Source organism: Tenebrio molitor, chromosome Y, assembly GCF_963966145.1.
Source record: "Tenebrio molitor chromosome Y, icTenMoli1.1, whole genome shotgun sequence".
In the NCBI taxonomy this organism is placed as follows: domain Eukaryota; kingdom Metazoa; phylum Arthropoda; class Insecta; order Coleoptera; family Tenebrionidae; genus Tenebrio; species Tenebrio molitor.
Genome location: NC_091056.1, coordinates 581,561 through 591,655, shown reverse-complemented (window position 1 = coordinate 591,655; position 10,095 = coordinate 581,561).

Below are 10,095 nucleotides of genomic sequence, written 5' to 3'. Positions count from 1 at the left end.
ACAACCTGTAAATGATTTCTGGCTTAATTAAGATAATTCTAACCGCATTATTAATTCTGCCTAATCGGACTAAAATGCCCTTTATTAAACGTCTATTTTACTTTTTAACTGCCTGACCTGAACATGTCTAAAATGACCAAAAATTTGATTTTATATGTTTATTCCCACGATTTTTTCCCAATATTCGAAATCTGGGAAGTTGTTGTCTTAAAAGTGGTTGAAGCGAATTACATCTGTGTTTTACACAGTAACAACAACAATGTTCACTTGTTCAAGCTTTTATTAGATACACTTATTTAAGATTAGAAGTTATCTCTGAGGTTAAGTTTTAGGTTAGAATTGAACTTGCACACCACATGCAATTACTTGCGAGTGATAGTGGACCACTCGTAACGTTCCGTTCGCAGATTTTGGTGTACGCAAACGAAAATGTAGTTCGAGAATACCAATTCTGGCAAATCGCTCGCATTTGACCACTTTGCGCATACGAATAGCCTTCGCATTTATTCGAGAATCGCACCCCTGGTGTTAACTGGTCGTCTTACACGTTTCATTCCGTCAGAATTGTACATTTTATAGCGAGTTTCATCGCTAAATAAGACTTTTTTCCAATCGTGTATGGTCCAGTTAATATGCTCTCGTGCAAATGCAAGTCTAGCTAATCTGTTTCTTCTAGAAACAAGGGGTTTTTTCGCTGGACGTCGACTAAACAATTTTGCTTGTACTAATCTTCGTTGAATTGTTCTTGGACTAACCAGAATTTCCGGAATTTCTGCAATAATTCGTGGTGCAGATAACCATGGATCATTTTGAGACATTCTTTTAATCCGTCTATCCATTAAAATAGTAGTTTTTCTGGGTCTTCCTCATTTTGGAATTTTGTCTAAGTGTCCTCGTTTGTTGTACGTAGAAATTATTTTTGACACGCTGTATTTCGGCAAAAGAAACTGTTTCGAAATAGCAGACTGTTTCTTTCTTTCTAAATGGGCATTTATTACCATCTGCTTTAATTCTTTGCAGATAGGGATGCCTCGTGGCATGACTAAAATTATGTGGAAATAACTAACAATAATAAATTGGAATATTTTAGTTCTTACTTCAAGGAAAGACTTTTATTTTACGAAAAATTCAAAGTGTTGCTTTACTTTTGTCGCATAAACGGCGTGCACTTTCGACGATAAAATTTTTTAAATTGCTTTGTGTTAATATTATAAACGATTAGTTGTCACAGGCGACAGCCGCCTACTTGGGATTAAAAAAGTAATTAGAATTTGTTTGTATTTCTGCCATTTAAATATAAAATATTGCATTTTTTCCTTTTCTTTTTTGAAGTTGCTTTACTTTTGTCCGATAGTGTATACCGGGTGATTCAGTTTGGTATTCGCGGCCCTACATCTTTTTTGTTTTAAGAAAAAAGTATAGCAAACCATATATATTTGTAAATCGCTTGTGAAACTACAATAGATGATGTTATCAAATCTTCTCTACGATGACATATGTCAAAGTTAAGACAGTCAACTTTTTTTTTTTAAATAGTACACTATACATTTCTTAGCCTATTCTTGTAAACCTTTTTTTTCTACATTTGAATGTGTAAAAAAAGTTGACACTTACATCAGAAAAAAATCGAGAAAAATAATAAAATATGATTTAATTTATTCGAAAGCGTTATTTTCTAAAAAGAGCTAGTAAGTCAAACATTTGTAAATTCGCATTATGTTGGTTCCCTGCATGTCACTATTTACAAGACAACCACGTAGCCAAAAAATAAAATGATTTGACTTTGTTTGTTTTCAAGCCTCGGCTGCGCCTCGGCCAGAAAACTGAGACTCGGACGAAATACCAAACCCATACTGAATTTACTATGCTAAATTCGCGTTCTGTTGGTTCCCTGCATCTCACTATTTTAAGAATTACATAGCCAAAAAATAAAATTATTTGACATCCTGAATTTATTTTATTCGAATATTATAATTTACACTTATTCGAATTTTACATAGTCAGCTATTCAAATATTCGAATAATTCGAATACGATTCACAAGACTCATGACTGTCATTCATGCACTATCAAAATTCAACTACATATTTTCATCGTGTATGCATTCAAAGCGGTATAGTCAGGAAGAAGTTAGGTTTTAAAGCCAGATGTTATATCATAGTTAGTTATTTAAATGTAGGTTATAACATAACTATTTATTTAAATGTAGGTACTTTAATAATTGACGCTATTAATGTCAAAATTCAATTGTTTCCATGGCTAACTAGCTCTTTTTAGAAAATAACACTTTCGAATAAATTAAATCATATTTTATTTTTTTTTTCTCGATTTTTTCCTATTGCAAGTGTCAACTTTTTTTACACATTCAAATGTAGAAAAAAAAGCTTTACAAGAATAGACTAAGAAATGTATAATGTACTATTTAAAAAAAAATAGTTGACTGTCTTAACTTTGACACATGTCATCGTAGAGAAGATTTGACAACGTCATCTATTGTAGTTTCATAAGCGATTTACAAATATATATGGTTTGTTATACTTTTTTCTTAAAATAAAAAAGATATAGGGCCGCGAATACCAATCTGAATCACCCGGTATATTCGTATGAAGAAAAATTGAAAATCGTTAATGTGTTTCATGATTTCTTACCATTTTTAGGTAAAGCAGATATTGAAACGAGGAAACACACATTGATGTATATCAAATTTTTATCAACACTTCACCAACAAACACTTGTCTGCCAGCAAGAGCAATGTTAATATAAGTAGCAAAAAAGGACAACGCAGCATAATGGCTTTTTATACGTCCTGTTCCAAGTGAAAATCAACCCACTGACAATAATTCTGCAAGTACACCGACTGGTTCAACAATTACTATGACAAACACATCCCAAGAAAATGATCATTCTTCTATATCAACGTCGGATTCTGAAGACCGTCTTGAAAACTTGAAAAAAGTATCTAAAAGAAGTGTACATGTTATATCGGAATCAGAAGAGGATATAAGTGAAAACTCGAATGAACAAGACATTGGGGAAGGCTCACTTAAAGAACAAAATGTTCAAGAAAAATTACAAGATTTTCAAAATAGCAGAATCGCAGGAACGAGGGACGGCGATTCTGCTAATTTGGCTGCTAGGGAAAAAAGTAAAAAATGGTCCCTCGCAAAATATTCCAGACAAGCGAAAAAACGAAGGGCGAGAGAGAAATCTTTAGATCATCGACAACTTTTAATCACCCACTTTTACAAGCCACTACAGGATATAGAAAAACTATTGGAAGAAAATAGTCTATTGAGGCAAATGATCAATGAAAAAATGGAAAAATTACATTATGCCGATACCAATAAAAAAGTAACCAGTTTACCGAATTTTCTGAAATCTCTAGGTAAATCTGCATTGTCCAATACTTCTAAAACTCCCAAAGGTAATCGATTTGATGACAGGTTGAAACAGTTTAGTGTATATTTATTTATTGTTGGTGGTCGTATGCTTTATGAAACATTCGTCTCTGGCAAATTCCTCGAATGCAGTTGCTCGAAATCAAATGCTCGAAAATGAAATTGCTCGATTGTAACTTTTCTCGAAATACAAGTTCCTCGAACTGCAATTTCTCGAAAATGTTTTGCTCGAATTTATATGGTCGAAAATGTGTAATTGGAGTGAAATTAGTAATTAGTAATTACGGACTAGTCGTAATAATGACATTAATGCCTTCAAGAATTACTTCGAAGCCATTTTTTTTTTGTATAAGCGATTTTTCAAACTCTTTCTCGATTCTGTTATAATGCACTTACTAACCTTATATCCCAATTGCATATTGCATAAACTTATTGTTTTATAAAAAAAAAAAACTGTTGTGGCCTTGGAGAAAATAATGGAATCTCAAATGCCGGCACCCGGAGATCTGTAACGGCCTTACCGCCTTGCCGCAATTACAAATCCCACATCATAAATAAAACCAGTCTTCAGATTTTTAATATCGTTTGATTTAAAATCTAATTCATATTTTTTTTTCGGTAATTTCGTTTATAAATTTTAGAATATCAGTATAAAAATCAGAAGTTAAAAATTTTGTGTAAAACAGTTTTTTTCTAATTTATTAAATGCAATACGGATGTGGCCTTTGTAATAACAATTACCGCATTATCCTGTGTATGATAATTACTTTCGAGCAAAACATTTTCGAGGAACTTGCAATTCGAGCAAAGTCATATTCGAGCAATTGACTTTCGAGCAGCTGATTTCGAGCAATTCGTCTTCGAGCAATTGCATTTACCTAGATTCTGAAATATTATATGCAAACATGAAGGGTGCGATACCTTCTGTCACAACTTTGGTCCGTTTTATCAACCGATCAAATATCGAAGAAGGAACTTTGAGGTTTGCAGATTGAGAGAATTTCTGGACAGTCGATCATAACCAAAAGAGGTGTGGATCAGTGAAGACGCCACCAAAATCACTGGTAAAATTGAATACAATTCGAAAAATAATACTGTTGTTGGATTTGTAAGTCCGCAAGGAAACGGCTTACCAAAAACAAATTTTTTTGAAGCAACTTCTGCTCAAAAAATACAAGATTTTTTTCGAAACCAAAAGAGAGCAGATTACGCATACGTGGTAATGGCTCAGTGTCCAGTAGATGGTTGTCCTTCATTTTGCCTAAATATTTTTGGAGCAGATAATTGTTTTACACACGAAGATGTGCTTAGCAGGTGGAACAGGATAAAAATGGAAGCAACCAAAAACGGTATCAAAATTTTAGGATTTTCTTCAGACGGGGACACGATGCTGTTAAAAGCGACGAGAATTTCTTCTAAACTGTTCAGTACTTCAACAGATCACTGTCAATGGCCTTGGTTTCATTTACCTTTCGATTCAGGTGACAACTGTATACAAGATACTGTACATATCGGTACCAAATTGAAAACTCGACTTACAAACTCAAAAATTTCCATCAAAATCGGAAAATATGTGGCTACATCCTTGCACTTGCAAACTCTTATACAGACTGTAACTAAAGATCAGCATCTTCTGACAATGGGAGATATACAATCAGAAGATAAAATGAATTTTAGTGCAGTGGAAAAAATAACAGCTTTATCTGTGTCACAGTTGTTAAATGACCATGTGGAAGATAGCAAAGGTACAGTAATTTATCCGAAAATGTTACGATCAGTTCTTCAAGCCTTTTTGAACAAGACTTTACAACCACAACGAAGGGTATATCTTATGTGGTACTCTGTATTTTTCTTAAGGATTTGGAGAAACCGGCTAAAGGAATCTCACACATTCAGTGTGACTAAAAACTTTATAACTTTGAATGCCTACCTCTGTATTGAATTAAACGCCCATTGTTCAGTTTACCTGAACTTGGCTTGAGGCGTCGGCCATCTGCCACCCTACCCCCCGCGCTCGCAGTTATATTGTTAACATTATTAGAATGAATGTAATTTGTAAATTTTAAATTTGCCGCGTAAACTGTGTCAATTGTTAACCTAGAAAAGTCACTCTGCGGCATTCGTATCATGTTAGTGTGTGTGTACACGTGTTGTCTCGTCGTTTTGTTATCGTCCAATCTGTACAACCAACAACAATAAAAATCTCCCATTATTATCGGTAATCCACAAATATTTATCGATCCCGGACCCCGATCTCAACAGGTTACGGGCCCAGAAACGTCCAGCGATAAATATTTTTGATCCGTTCTTGCCGCATTGCAAAAAATTTTCCGCCTCGTGCAAAAGGGAAAAAAATCTGTGCATCGCATCATGGAGAACGAGTTAATCCGTATACCGAAGCTGAAGGGGATCGAGAATTGGGCCGTCTGGAAGTTTCAAACTCGAGTAATACTGCAATCAAGTGATGCTTGGAGTATTGTCGATGGCAGTTCAGCAATCCCTGTTCAGGGTCAGACCATCGACGAGACGACCTTCAACCGCACTCTGGCAGCCTGGAAGAAAAATGACAGCATCGCCCAAAGAATCATCGCCACCACCGTCGAAGAGAAACCTCTCCTGCACATTCTCAACTGCAAAGCTGCGAAAGACATGTGGGACAAACTCATTCAAGTATATGAGCAAAAATCTGAAACGAGCATTCACATGCTGATGCAACAGTGGTATAACCTTCAGATGAAATCTGACGACGATATCGCCATCTATGTTGCCCGACTCGAGGATTTGGCTCATCGGCTGGAAATTATGGGTGAGAAAATTCCTGATCAGATGCTTATCACCAAATTATTAATGACCTTACCACCGACATACAAGTACTTTATCAGTGCGTGGGAGTCAACGTCCAGTGATCAGAGAACTCTTGCCAATCTGATATCTCGCCTTACTGCTGAAGAATCTAGAATGAGTACAGAAAATCCAGAGAATGTAGCTTTCGCATCCACCAAGGTCAACTGGAACAAACCGGTACTCAAGGGTACCTGCAACTACTGTAAAAAACCCGGGCATTGGATTCGAGATTGCAAGAAAAGGAAAGCAGCCAACGAGAGGAAAGCAGCAGCACATCATGACGGTCGGAATGAAGCACTCATCGGGGAAGCCCTCTCAACCGTGCAGGACAGTGAGAAATCATCAGAAATTTGGTATTTGGACTCCGGAGCGACAGATCATATGTCAAATCAACGCAGATGGTTCCAGAATTTCAAGCATTACCAAGAACCAAAATTTGTCCGAATTGGCAATGGAAAATTGATTCCTGCAATCGGATCTGGAAATATTGATATACTTGCTTATAATGGAGAAAGTTGGATTCCCAAATTTCTCTCAGATGTTTTGTATGTGCCCGATCTGACTTATAACCTCTTTTCCTTAGGTGCCACACTTGATAAAGGCATCCAGTACCAATCAGATGATCGCACATGCAGGTTATTTAAAGGAGGAAATGTCGTTGCAGTGGGAGAGAGAAGAAATAAATTGTTTGAGATGAAATTTCGCAGCAGAATCAGCAATCCGGAATCTCAAGCAAATGCAGCAGCATCAGTGGACTCTCTTCAGACCTGGCACAACAGACTGGCACATCAACATGCAGGGCAAGTAAAGAAAATACTCAGAAAGTCGCAAACACCTTTTGATGATCAAGATTTTCTTTGCAAAAGTTGTATTTTTGGGAAAATGCACAGACTTCCTTTTCCAAAAAGCATTTCAAAGTCTTCAAGAGTGGGAGAATTAATACACATGGATTTATGTGGACCCTTGCAGGAAAAATCTTTAGGAGGAGCTCGCTACTTTTTGCTGTTGAAGGATGATTTTTCACATTGGAGAACCTTATATTTCATCAAGCAAAAATCCGATACGTGTAAAAATCTTGAAGATTTTATAAAGAAGACTGAAAAACATTTGCCAAAGGGTTTAAAAATTCTAAGATCCGACAATGGTTTAGAATTTATAAACGCAGAAATCAGGAACATCACTCAACGTTACGGCATAATTCACCAGAAAACTGTGTCCTATACTCCAGAGCAAAATGGAGCAGCCGAACGGGAAAATCGTACAATTGTGGAGCTCGCCAGGACGCTTCTTCAGGACAGTGGACTTCCGATGAATCTGTGGGCAGAAGCAGTCAACTTTGCGACTTACAATTTGAACTGGACAGGAACGAGCAGTCAGTCCAACGTTTTTCCGAGTGAGCTCTGGCTGAATAAAAAACCCGACGTGAAAACCTTCCATTTCTTTGGTGAAAAATGTTACACACACATTCCGAAAGAAAAGAGAAGAAAGTGGGATCCAAAAGCCGAAGAAGGTTATTTTGTGGGCTACGACTTGGACACGAAAGGATACAGAGTTTGGTTTCCATGCAAGAATCAAGTCAAAACTCATCGCGATATAGTCTTCGTGAATCAGAAATATCAAGATCACCAGAGGGACAACGACAAAGACGTAGTTGAAGTGATCGTAAATCATCCACATCAGGAGCCGGAACACGAAGAGCAGGAAGCGCCAGAAAATCAGAAATTAGCAGAAAGCGAATCAGAGATGTCCGATGAAGAAGAGGATGAATCAATTCACGATTCACTGCCAAAAACTCGAGAAGAGTCAGAACAGGAGCAAGATCCCGTGCAGCAAGACACATACAGTCTACGAGATCGTTCAAAAATCCGTAATCCGGAAAGATTTGCAAATATTTCGATTTTAAATGCTGAACCTGAGTCATTTGAGGAAGCGACATCCAGCGGAAATGCCGAACAGTGGAAGCAAGCCATGGACGAAGAAATACAGTCGCTCAAGCAAAATCAAACATGGACGTTAGTCGAACCTCCGAAAAATCAGCAAGTCATCGATAACAGATGGGTCTACAAAATTAAAAGAAATGAGGACGGCAGCGTGCAGAAGTACAAGGCAAGATTAGTTGCTCGAGGCTTCAGACAAGTTGCAGGAGTTGATTACAATGAAACATTTAGTCCTGTAACCAAATTTGATTCAATTCGAATGATTTTATGTGTTGCAGCATCAGAGAAATTGATTCTTAGGCAGTTTGACGTAAAAACTGCATTCTTGTACGGAAATATAGATGAAATTCTATATATGCAGCAACCAGATGGGTACCAGGATGGAACCAAGAGAGTATGCAAGCTGAACAGGAGTCTGTATGGTTTGAAGCAAGCCTCCAGGTGTTGGAACCAACGTTTCACATCAGTACTCAGCAGACTCGGATTACATCCCACAAATGCAGACGCTTGCGTTTTTACCAACGGGGATCCGAAAAATCAGCTGATCCTTGCTATACACATCGATGATGGATTAATTGCAGCTTCAAGACAGAGCGAAATCGACAAACTACTTGAAGAACTACACCAGGAATTCGAAATCACATCCAACTCAGTGGGCACATATTTGGGACTGCAAATCAAGAGAATGGATGACGGCTCAATATTCCTACACCAGAAAGTTTACGCTGAGAATGTGGTTCAAAGATTTAGAATGGAACATGCAAATTCCGTGAAAATCCCAGCAGATCAGCATCATCAAATGGACCCCGAGATGCACACAAATGGGGACAAAGAGACTGACAATAAACTTTATCGTCAAATTATCGGCAGCCTGATGTATTTGTCATTGGGAACGCGACCTGACATAACGTATGCTGTTAACAAAGCTAGTCAATTTTTAGAAAATCCACGAAAAATCCACTGGAAGGCAGCGAAGAGAATTGTCAAATACTTAAAAGGCACGATTAATCATGGACTTTATTTTCCAGTGAAGCAAGAGAGGCATGTCTATGCGTTCAGTGACGCCGACTACGCTGGAGACGTAACATCACGAAAATCCACAACTGGAATTGTTGTAAAACTGGGCACAGCAATCATCGCGTGGAAATCTACGAGACAGAAAATCGTTGCGTTGTCAACAACTGAAGCAGAATACGTCGCAGCCTGTCAAACTGTCAAAGAGCTAATCTGGCTAAAGCTTTTACTTTCAGAGCTCGCTATTTTTGAGAACTTCAAGGCCACGTTGCACGTAGATAACGAGAGTGCGATCAAGCTCATCAAAAATCCCGAGTTTCATCAACGAAGTAAACACATCGACGTGCGTTACCATTTTATAAGAGACAAGTACACCATGGGCGAATTCAACCTGGTTCACGTATCGTCAAAGCAGCAGTAGGCTGATATCCTCACGAAGCCGTTGCCCAGAGTTGGATTCGAAGAGCAAAGGAGGATGTTGAACGTTCGGGACATAAAGGACATCGACGAACATCACCTCCAGACCGCCGGATCATCCTAATTTATTGTTGTTTGCTATGTAAAGACATGTACAAAATTTTTCATTTAGTGGGAGTGTTAACATTATTAGAATGAATGTAATTTGTAAATTTTAAATTTGCCGCGTAAACTGTGTCAATTGTTAACCTAGAAAAGTCACTCTGCGGCATTCGTATCATGTTAGTGTGTGTGTACACGTGTTGTCTCGTCGTTTTGTTATCGTCCAATCTGTACAACCAACAACAATAAAAATCTCCCATTATTATCGGTAATCCACAAATATTTATCGATCCCGGACCCCGATCTCAACATATATAATAGTGGTAGTTTTAGAATAAGTTTCACTTGCAATTCAGAGCTTGACATCAGAGCAAGCGTAAGTCA